Source organism: Tiliqua scincoides, chromosome 7 (assembly GCF_035046505.1).
Source record: "Tiliqua scincoides isolate rTilSci1 chromosome 7, rTilSci1.hap2, whole genome shotgun sequence".
In the NCBI taxonomy this organism is placed as follows: Eukaryota; Metazoa; Chordata; class Lepidosauria; order Squamata; family Scincidae; genus Tiliqua; species Tiliqua scincoides.
In genome coordinates this window covers 17,619,724-17,630,574 of record NC_089827.1, presented here as the reverse complement: position 1 = coordinate 17,630,574, position 10,851 = coordinate 17,619,724, and the positions used below count along the sequence as shown (strand labels likewise).

At 44.9% G+C, this 10,851-nt stretch overlaps 1 pseudogene; it reads right to left on the bottom strand.

Annotated features, from left to right (window-relative positions):
* Positions 1-3,761: 3,761 nt before the first annotated feature.
* On the bottom strand, positions 3,762-3,877 carry LOC136657714 (5S ribosomal RNA; annotated as a pseudogene).
* Positions 3,878-10,851: the final 6,974 nt, after the last annotated feature.

Here is a 10,851-nt window from a genome sequence, read left to right as displayed (position 1 = left end):
ATTAATTGCCCACTCTCCATTTGCAGCCTTAAAATAGTTGAGCTTTATTTATTAGTATATTGTTCTTTGTCAAGCTTTTATTTAATTGTATCCTTGCTGTTTGATTCTCCATCTCCCTAAAGCTCTTGTGGCCCTGACACTGTAAATAATGACTTGCAGCAAAATGTAGCATTAGGAGAGGATATTTAGCATCTTATCTCCCATCCTTTCCTGTAAGGTCAAGGGGAAGTACAAGAGGAAGATTTCTAACACAGTCTGGAGGGTTGGCTCTCTCCATCCTCAAGCTGTTCCTGCTTTAGTTTCCTCATCCAACTTAACACCCGCGTAGCTGCAAGAGGCTTTTTTTCTGACCTCCAGAATGTCCTTTAGTGTCTTTTCATGTGCTGTGCATTTCTGCCGCTAACCAACAATTAGTCATGTGGCTCTTGTGTGCTGCTATTTTCAATTTGTGCTTCCAAAGTGTATGCTCACTTTCATCTCTGAAGCATAGCAACACCACTTGCTAGCCCTGAAGCTGTGGCAGGGAGAACGTGCCCCTGAAAGGATAAAGAGCAAGGATCTGACGGCAGGCATCTATGCTTCGGTATGTGGGGCCTCAGCCCTGAGAAAAAAAAATCTCCCAGCTCTGATTAGATATCAAAATGAGGAAGTCACATCAGCGAGGAGCTCACAAACTCAAGTACTGACTTGAAGATAGGAAATGGACAGTAGCTACATCAGTTAGGAAAACTGTCAATGTTCCGTTGCTTTGAACAAATTTGCATCCATGGGAAGAGGTGACGGATTCCAAAATATACAGAGATGAAATGGTTCCCTGCTCCCTGTATGAATAAGCCTAGTTCTATAACTGCAAAGCAGTGGCATCACTAGGGTTTATGTCACCCAGTGTGGGAGCCTAGCGTACCACCCCTATGTTGGTTTTTGTGGCTATAACTTTTGATAGAATAGAGATATTTCAATGCGGTTTGTTTCAGTGCATTCTGCATGAAACGCATCAGTTGATGTATGCTGTTGGCAACCTTCAGTCTCGAAAGACTATGGTATCGCGCTCTGAAAGGTGGTTCTGGAACAGCGTCTAGTGTGGCTGAAAAGGCAGATTCGGGAGTGACAATCCCTTCCACACTGGGAGCAAGTGCAGTCTGTCCCTGGTTTGTCTCCCTGGCTATGGGCCTTCCTTCTTTGCCTCTTAGCCTCAGACTGTTGGCCAAGTGTCTCTTCAAACTGGGAAAGGCCATGCTGCACAGCCTGCCTCCAAGTGGGCTGCTCAGAGGCCAGGGTTTCCCACCTGTTGGGGTCCACTCCTAAGGCCTTCAGATCCCTCTTGCAGATGTCCTTGTATCGCAGCTGTGGTCTACCTGTAGGGCGCTTTCCTTGCATGAGTTCTCCATAGAGGAGATCCTTTGGGATCCGGCCATCATCCATTCTCACGACATGACCATGTTGATGTATACCATGATGGTATTATTCAAAAACACCAAGATTTAAAAATTTTTGGTTGGTAGTGGTGTCACCCCACCCTCCCTGTGCTCGTCACCCAGTGTGGCCTGTACTCCTCTGGCGATGCCACTGCTGCAAAGAAAGGAAGTGTAATCAATGGAAACTGTGCAAGTAACTGGAGGGACAGAAGGGAAATTCTCTCTTCCATTCGGACCATATATGTAAATATTCTCCATGTGCACATATATCTCTGGCCAGCTCAGTAGTTCTACAAACTGTGGGCATTTTCACCCATAGATACCCAGTGCCTATACCACTGCCTTCAAATAATGCCCAATAAGGGCGGTAATTCCATTCTCCTTCCATTTGCTTGATCATCTCACAATGAGGAGATCTCAAGATGTTTCCATTAGTGGCCAGTTCCCTCTCTACCACCAACCCCTGGCACTGTCAAGAAGGGCTTCAGGTCTCAGGGCTCCCTTAAGAAACAACACAAGAAGTCTCTCAGCCACCTCGTGAAGGCTATGGATACAGAGGTAGTGTCAGGGACCAACAGTGGGCCCTTCTGAAAGCCCAGAGCAGTACCTTCTAACGCTGATCTCTAACACGAGCTGGGTATGTTTAAATCCCCATTGCAAAACTCTGTGACGGCATCCTCCTTGCATTACCCTTCTCCACGTTATACTGATCACACAAGTAGATCACTCATGAGAGCAAATCTTCATATAAATTAGGGTTTTAAAGCACTATCTGACCAGCAGGAAAGTGAAGAGCCCAAACGCATGTCAACATTTTGGGGTCGTTTTCATACTGGGACATAAGATGAATTATGGCTGGCATTCATAACTAATACATCCTTGAAATCTACAATGAATAATCCTGATGATTGCTCTGTTGTGTATATCTTTTGTCTTTTTAACATCGCTTCTGACAGACTGGCACCTCCACTAATGTCTCTGCTTGTGGCGTTCATTAATTACTACACAGAGAGTGTTTCGTACATTTCTGTTAAGTGTCAACAACAGCAAAGGTGCATTTAAGCGGAAATATTGTAATGTGGTTGAAATGTTGTAACTGCCGCCAATTCATAGCATTCAGTCTGTCTGATTAACAGCCTAATTCTAGGGCTCCCTATGCCTGTAAATAAAGTCTTGAAGCTGACAATGCCACGTAATAAACTGTGGCATTATGTTGTTATTGCATGGATGTGATTTTGCAGTCTAGAAGGCAATGCCAGTGCATGTATTTGTGAATTCAGGATTGCCCCAAGATCCTCTGGTGCTTGAGATGCTGTGCTAAATGCTGCCCCCCTATTGCTGCCCCCCTTATTGGTGACATGCCAGCACTGCTCCTCCTACTTTCTGGACTGGAAAAGAAAGAAGGCTGTGGTGGAAGAGGAAGTGTGGAGATGAAGAGAGCGATGGGGTAGAGCAGAGGTGTCAAACATAAGGCCCGGGGGCTGAATGCAGCCCCCAGAAGCTCTTCATCCAGTCCTCCAGCTCTCTTGGCACCTCCATCAAGCTGCTCTCAGCTGCTGAGCTGTGCTGAGGTTTCACTGCTGAAAAGGCAGCCTGCATGATAATTGAGCTCCCCCTATCTTGAAAAGGTCAGGATTTGCACATTTTCTCTTCTGCCTTTTGCAGCTAATGAGTCCCTAAGTGAGAAAAAAGTGCTTATTTCTGGACATCACCTGCTTAATGACAGCACTTCCTGCTTTATGACATCACTTCTGGTCCTCAGCAGGCATCATGAATGCTATTTGGCCCGCTGTGTCAAACCAGTTTGACACCCCTGGGGTAGAGCAATGGTTCCCAAACTTACATGGGTCATGACACCCCTGCAACCTCTTCTTCCCAGCTCACTTGAGTGCTGCCATCTTGAATCTCACAAATCTTCTCGTGAGATTTGGATGCTGCCATCTTGGATCTTGTGACGGCATTACCGTTGTGCTAAGTAGTATGAGTGTCCTCAATGAAGGTGACAAGGAGCAAGGGTATTCCTAAAGTCCAAGAGGGCAGACCAGGATGAACAGAAGTCTTCTTCTTAAGCCATTTCTGCCCAACATTGCATATATGCAACAGGGATCAAATGTGTACACTTGTGAGTTGGCTAGAAATGGGTTAATCCAGTATATTCAGATACCTTTAAGCCCCTCTAAGGTAGGTGAAATATTGGAACTGAGCCTAGGCTATTGAGATGGAATTCTGCAAATGCAAACTTCTTTTTGAGTGTCAGGATTTGGGTAACTCCAACTGTCAGAGGTCAGGGTACACAGCATCAGGCAACTTGGTTGGCAACCTTCAGTCTCGAAAGACTATGGTATAAGCCTACAGCACCCGGCATTCCCAGGCGGTCTCCCATCCAAGTACTAACCAGGCCTGACCCTGCTTATCTTCCGAGATCAGACAAGATCGGGCATGTGCAGAGTAACAACCCAAGCACGTATTCACCTTTTCTGATGACTGTTGATGCCTTGCTGGTTTCATCAGACAGCAACTGGTTCTGTGTTGGGAGTTTGTTGGGTGACTCGGGCCTGCTATCACTTTGTGAAATGAACAGTGTTAACAAAACATGAACATCTTTGACCACAACTTTGACTTTAGAAGACATCACATTACGTACCTCACGTGGGAAGGTGGCCTGACAATGACTCCATGGGCTAATGTGTTACAGAGATTATTAGCTACTGTTCGTTAGTTTCCATGTCCCTGTGAGGCTATTCAGCGCTTCTACAGTTAGCTGAAATGGTGAAGCCTATTAGTGAATAGCATTCAAGGTATCCTACGGTCTCTAGGTATTTGCTGTGGTCTCTGATAGGAAAGCAGCTGAAACCGGGCTCTTGATGAGACTATGGGGACAACATTGGCTTCTGGTCTGATGTAAAAGCTAGGGAAATTCCATTACCTGCATGTTTAGCCTCTGTACAGTGCAGGATGGTATGATAGATTGTTGGTGTCCTGGTTATAATGGATAGGTCTGAGCAGAGCATACTACTCAGACTGCTTTTAAGCATCCAGTTTAATTGCTTCTATCATGCACTCAGCTTGTGGGATGTATAGTGTGTCTCCCTGGTTTGATGATACTTGGAGAAGAAGGCAACTGCAGCCGCAAGCTATTATCTGCAGCTATTTCCTTGGGCAAAGATTTCATCAGGCATACATTGCCTTGTGGATCTGGATCTTTTTTGGGATGATTATTACTTGCACACAAGCACCTATGGCTAATGCCATACGGTGCTCTCCTCACTGCAAATCACTCTCAGTGCTAATGGCTGCAGGAAATCCCATAAGCGACATGGCCTGCATGTCATGGTTTTGCAAATGCACCTCAATGCAAGTATGGATGTGGTACTGAGCATAGAAATCAGCAAAATTTGAATTGGCTCAGCATTAACATTTCAATTTTTGTGAGCATGGAGCACACACAGCTCGGCTGATGAGCACATGCTTTGGCTGGGTGGATCAGTCATCTACCCAGTAAGAAAAATAATTATTATTTCTATTATTACTAATAATATTGTTACTAATTTTTTCATGAATGATACAAGTTCACCCAATGACCATCATAGTTCTGATCCAAAACTCCCTCCACTACACTCTACTGGCTCTCCATGTAGGAAGAGAAGAGCCAAACTACAGATAATATGCTTGGTCCTGGAATGCTGCTGGAAACTGAAGTTGGATTGATAATGCAATGTGAGGAGTGGGGGGCTTTAACCCTTTGCCCTTGTCATGGTCCCAATTCAGAGCAGACTCTCGACAGGTACTATCTGCCCTGTGATGCTGGGCCAGGTGTGGCCAATGGGTCACAGTTTGGGAACTGCTACTCTGTTTGTTTAACCCAGAAGTTACTAGAAAAACTGTCTCTTAGGTTAACATCTAGAGATCTTCAAGCAGAGGTTCGCTAGGAGATGCACTAGGAGGATTTCTTGCTACAGACAGGGGGTCGAGCTAGATGACCTTGTGGGTCTTTTTCCAACTCTATGATTATACTCTCATGATTATACTCTCATATCCTCCCCCTCCTCCAGGAAGGAAGGATGAATCACCTTGGATTCCCTCCCCTTCACACAGATGACTTTCTACTTTCCAGGGACATCTTCCATTTAAAGAAAGTCCCAGGCCATTAGCAGTTGCTAGTTCTTTAGTCAAATCTAATGAACACTGGCTGTGCATTGCCTTAGGGTATTTAGTCTCCAAGTTTACAACTTCAGTTTGACCCTAAAAGGACAAATTGCTCTCCAGTCCAGTCAAAAGAATTTATGCCCTGAATTCTTGATCTCCTGAAGAGGGAGTAGTCCTTGGTTGCCACTCCTCATTAAGTGCAATAATTTATTACTGCCAGTGATCAATGCCATTGTTTTTGTTCTTTTGCACCTTGAAGATGCTTCAGTGCAAAGAAGGACATCCCTAGGGTAGCCATCAAATCGATGGCAATATAGCATAACATGAATCACAGTTTATAGGGAAAAAAAGAATTAAAGTAGCCTCAGGTTTGTCTGTCAAATAATTTTTTTTTTTAAAAAACCTAACAGACACTTCTGGTTTCCATCTTGTAAAAATCTGAACAAGTGAAACTATGATAAAGTTGGGATAGGATTTTTTTTCCCTTTCAGAAATCATTTTAACACCACCATATCAGCCTTCCTTATAAATAAACCAAGAACTTCCACTTCTGTGTGTGTAATAGAAATTCTCGCTGCTCCTTGACCAAGAAGGGATCCCATTACTTCTGAAATAAATTCCATTCATCTATAAAGTCCAACCCCAATCCAGAGAGTCCTGGAGCACATGCGAGGAGGTTTAGCGTGTGCAAAGGTTTTCTCATTCCCTGCTCTGCACCAGAACAGGTTCGACAAACCAAGCAGGGATTTGGGGCATCTCATTTGAAGAGACTCTCGGCATGTTCCAGGTGAGAGTGATGTGTGAATCGGAGCCTTCACAGAGCAACTGTTATGGGCAGGTTTTCTATGTGAACTGAAAATTCACTCCAGACTCCTCTGACTTTGAAATCAAGGGTAATGATTCAGTGGGAGAGCACCTGATTTGTAAGCAGAAGGGTTCCAGGTTCAAGTCCTGATATCTCCATTAGGATTGGAAAAGATTCCATGGCTGAAATCCTAGAGCAGTGTTCTTCAACCTCTGGGTAACAATTCCAGTAGAGTCAAGAAACCTCATTTGGGGGGTCACGGCACCCTTTCAAAGCCTGTGCAAGAGGGGTAATCCTGTAATGGTACTGCCTTAATAACACTGAATTCTTGATACAGTCCTGCATGGCCTCTTCTTGTCTTACCCCACAGCTCCTAAGGCTGGCTTAGGTTGTTGTGAAGACATAAGAAGTTGGGGGAAGTGGCTCAGGTAGGGGCAGGGGGTAGGTGGTGATGGAAGTGAGGATGGGCAGATTGGGCCCTGGGAGGAGGGGTGGGATCAGTGGTGGGTCTCCAGTCTCATACTTTGTTTGTTTGTCATGCCATGTAAAAGGTTGAAGATCATTGCCCTAGAGATGCTGCCAGTCAGTGAGGACCTAGATGAACCTGTGGTTGAATTAGTTTAAGGCAGTTTCATCTGTTCCCATGTTTTGAACACATTCTTCATTCATGCAGTGATGCTTCTACCCCACCTAAGATGGCAAAAATGTTTACCATGAACACACATCTCCACAAACATAATGAATGTTTCCCCAGACATCATCATCATCATCATCATCATCATCATCATCATCATCATTTTATTTATAGCCTGCCTTTCTCCTTAAAGGGACCCAAGGCGGCTTATTTGGGAAGACATTATGGGAATGGGGAAGGTTGCAATTCCACCTACATATTTTTGCAGACAAACATAAAATTAAGATCATCTCCATAACCAAGACAAATGCTCTGTGTGGTTGTGGAGAATTTTGGAGACTCACAGAAGAGTGTGGGAAACCCCAAGGTCATATGAGATGGAGCCCCTAGAGGTCCATCACCCAGGAATCAGGAAATAAATCACACTCTCTTCCTTGTAAAGTTATCTCATGCTGCTTTGAACACAATGAGGTTCTTTCCTCCCAGAACTACCCCAAGGAGGCTCTTTCTGAAATCCAGTATCAAGCAACACAGAGTCCCTCAGACAGAAGTAAGCAGTTCAGTATGACTTTAACCTTGAAGGAAACAGCCTGACTTACTAGCAGCCAGACTAGTTTTACAGAGTGCGAACTCTCTTGAGTGAAAGCTCTTGGGAAATGGTTGTGAACTAATTGACAATTGCTGCTACTCACAAGTGTTTTTCAGGGAGAGAGTCAAATAAAGAGGGCTGCAGTTACAAGTCTTACACTACTCCTAGGAATAATCCCATGAACAAGTATAGAGGTCAGCATATGGAGATGGGAAAGAAATGTTCCCACAAGTATTCCGAAAAACAGCGGGTGTTCTAAAAAGTAAAGCCAGCCAGCCAAACACAACTAAACTGCATTAATTACTTGCCCTCCCCCCTTATAATCAATTATGCATTCTGGTTTCAAGATCAGCTGCATTTACATTCACAGTTCAACAAGGACATGCAGTGATGGCTTGCGCCAGTAAGACACAACCACCACCGAGCCCTGTAACCTGGAAGTGAAACACCAGAAGTGCCTTTATAAGGCCTTCTGGAGGGTTCTGAGGGCCAGAGAGATCATTTATGGCCCTCAGAACAATTCTGGACACAATCAGAATTGGGTAGCCTGGTCATATGTGGCACTGGGTCACGTGAGGCACTGCCTCACCTGCCTCTAGAGACCACACGTCCCTGAAGTTTAAAATACATTGAGGGCACTGCTTACAAATAAACAAATCGCAAATTCAATTTAAGAGGAAGTTACAGTTCCATTCAGTCTTGTCTCCAAAATCCTGGGGGAGAGAGCATTTTCCATACTGGCTAGTCCAGCAGGTGCCCCACCAGACATGTGAGAAAAAGGCAGGAAAATCAAGGAGCCTCTTTGGTGCATTTGTTATGAGGGGAGGAGCATAGGCAACTGTTAGCATTTTTCGCTGCTTCAGTCAGCCTCCAGATTGCGACCTGATTGGTCCTGTGAGGTAGCAGTTGGTGTTTTTCCAGTCCACCTTGATTGTCAGAGGATCACTGTCATCTTTGGAAACGTTTTCCCCTCATGCAGTATCAGAGATGTGCCAGGGCCACACCTGAGTCCCAAGTCGAGTCTTGAGTCTCCACCTCCCTTGACTCAAGTCACCCACAAGTCATAATGGCAGCTGTCCTGATTTGTCCAGAGCTGTTTTTTGACTTGAGCCCAAGTCCTTTTGAGAAACAATGGATGGGGAAGATGGGTATAAAAGTATTCAATAAATGTCCTAGAAGCGGTTAAAAAAATGTATACACAAGAAACAGAGTTGTAAGCACACACAAAAGCAAGTCTTGACTTGAGTCTATTTGAGTTTTTTCATTTTTATGATAAACCCGAGTCCCTAGTCAGTGTCCAAGTTTTTGACACATGTGACTCGAGCCACCACCAGTTGCAAAAACATTTTTAGTGACTTGAATACTCCAAGTCACAGCCCATCCCTGTGCAACACCTTCATCTGTGCCACTGTGCCATCAATGAGCTTGTCACAGGCCTTCCCAAATTAGGTTGAGGCTTTTCCTATTACCATTTTGTATTGCTGTTTGCCATTGTTTGGGGTTTTGCCATTGTTTTAAGGTTCTAATTGTACGTGTGAGTTGCCTTGGACAATGGATAGTGAAGATGAGTGTAAAAGTATTTAATAAATGATATTTACCAAAAGAACCAGATGGGTAGGGAGAGATAAGGTACTTAATACTTTTTGCTTTCAAAGACACCTGGAGATGTTGTGTATGGTTACATTCATTGTGCATGCCAACAGGGACATAAAATGTCCACCATCGTTTGACTTCAGGAACACCAATAAAGCCATGAACATTTTCTCAGTATTAATGAGCGCCTGAGACTGTTAAGAGCCTGAGGTAAAACCTTAGGCCATTAGACCCCAGCCGGTCATTAAACCTCAGCCCAGGGCTGAGGTCATTACACTTATTTTGACTCTCACACACCCCCTCTTCGCTCTGTAACTCTTCTATTTATTGCTTTAGCCTCAGCAATGCAATTCCTTCAGCTTACCGATTCAGTTTGATTATATTACTGTCACTGTAAAGAGTGATGGACTATTCCATGATGGTTGTAATGTGTTCTGCATCTGAAACAAAAATTCAGGGAAAGTTTACACTTATTTTAGGGCTGTATTGAAAATCACTTGAGAATGTGATCACAAACACGGGCATGAAAATAAGGTCAATTCTGGGCAGAAAAAAGGCAGGAAAATGAAAGTGTGGTGAATGGGACCCCTTCACCCTAACAACAAGCCCGTTTGTATGTATTGTAGAGATGCTTTGCTTGGCCAGCTTGCACAGATCTGTCACCATGCCTTCTTTAGCCTTCATGCCCCATGGAAAGTCCTAATCTGGTATGTTGATTGGCAGTGCCACAGTGGTTGACACCTGATTCTGGGAGAAAAAGACTGACACCAAGGTCATGCCAGGTTGACCAGGTTGACTTTTACTCATACCAGGTTGACCATGGCTGAAGAGAGATCCAGGGGGCTAAACTTTGCCATTGTTGGATTCACCAATGGAGAAGGTGATCTCCCAAAACCCTTTATAAAATGGGAGACCAGATTGAGATGGTGTGTTTTGTTCCAGCACTTATGGAGTTAGCTGTACATTGCTGCTATGCCTCTCGAGATTCAGGAGGCAAACCATTATAACTTAACTGAGTAACAGCCCAATCCTAATCTGCACTTGAATAGGCAGGCCAACTGGCCTGCACCATATCTGGCACAGGGATGGAGGTGGCTGGGGCACAATTTGGGTAAGGGGATATTTTTCCCCTTACCCGCAGCAATACCCCAGTCACTGCAATGGGGCTACTCAGATGTGTGCCGGCTAAATCACTGGTGCAGATCTGAGCAGCTCAGCGTAAGGCTGGGCTGCTCAGGAGGAGGGTTAGGATTGGGCATAGGTGCTGGAGGCTGGTTCCACTCCCCTTCTGGGTCTGGTCTACCCCCCAGCCCATCCACCCTCCCCCTGCCCTGAAACACCCCTGAAATGCATGTGCCAGAATCCTATCCTCTCTTTTCCAATCCACCCACCCATTTTCTCTCCTTAGACATATGCCAGCTACATAGCTGTCTTGGGTCCCAAGAGCCCCATAGATCACCTGGAGGTCTACACAGAGATATATAGCAAATGTTTTTACTTATCTTTTATAGACCTCCTGACTGCCCCCACAATTGGATGCAACGTATCCAATGATAGGATTGACGCTGGGCAGCCCAATCCTAACCCGCACTGGAACAGGCAGACCAAGTGGCCTGTACCATATCCAGTGCAGGTTAGGAAGTGGCTGGAGCGCAACTCAGAGCAAGGG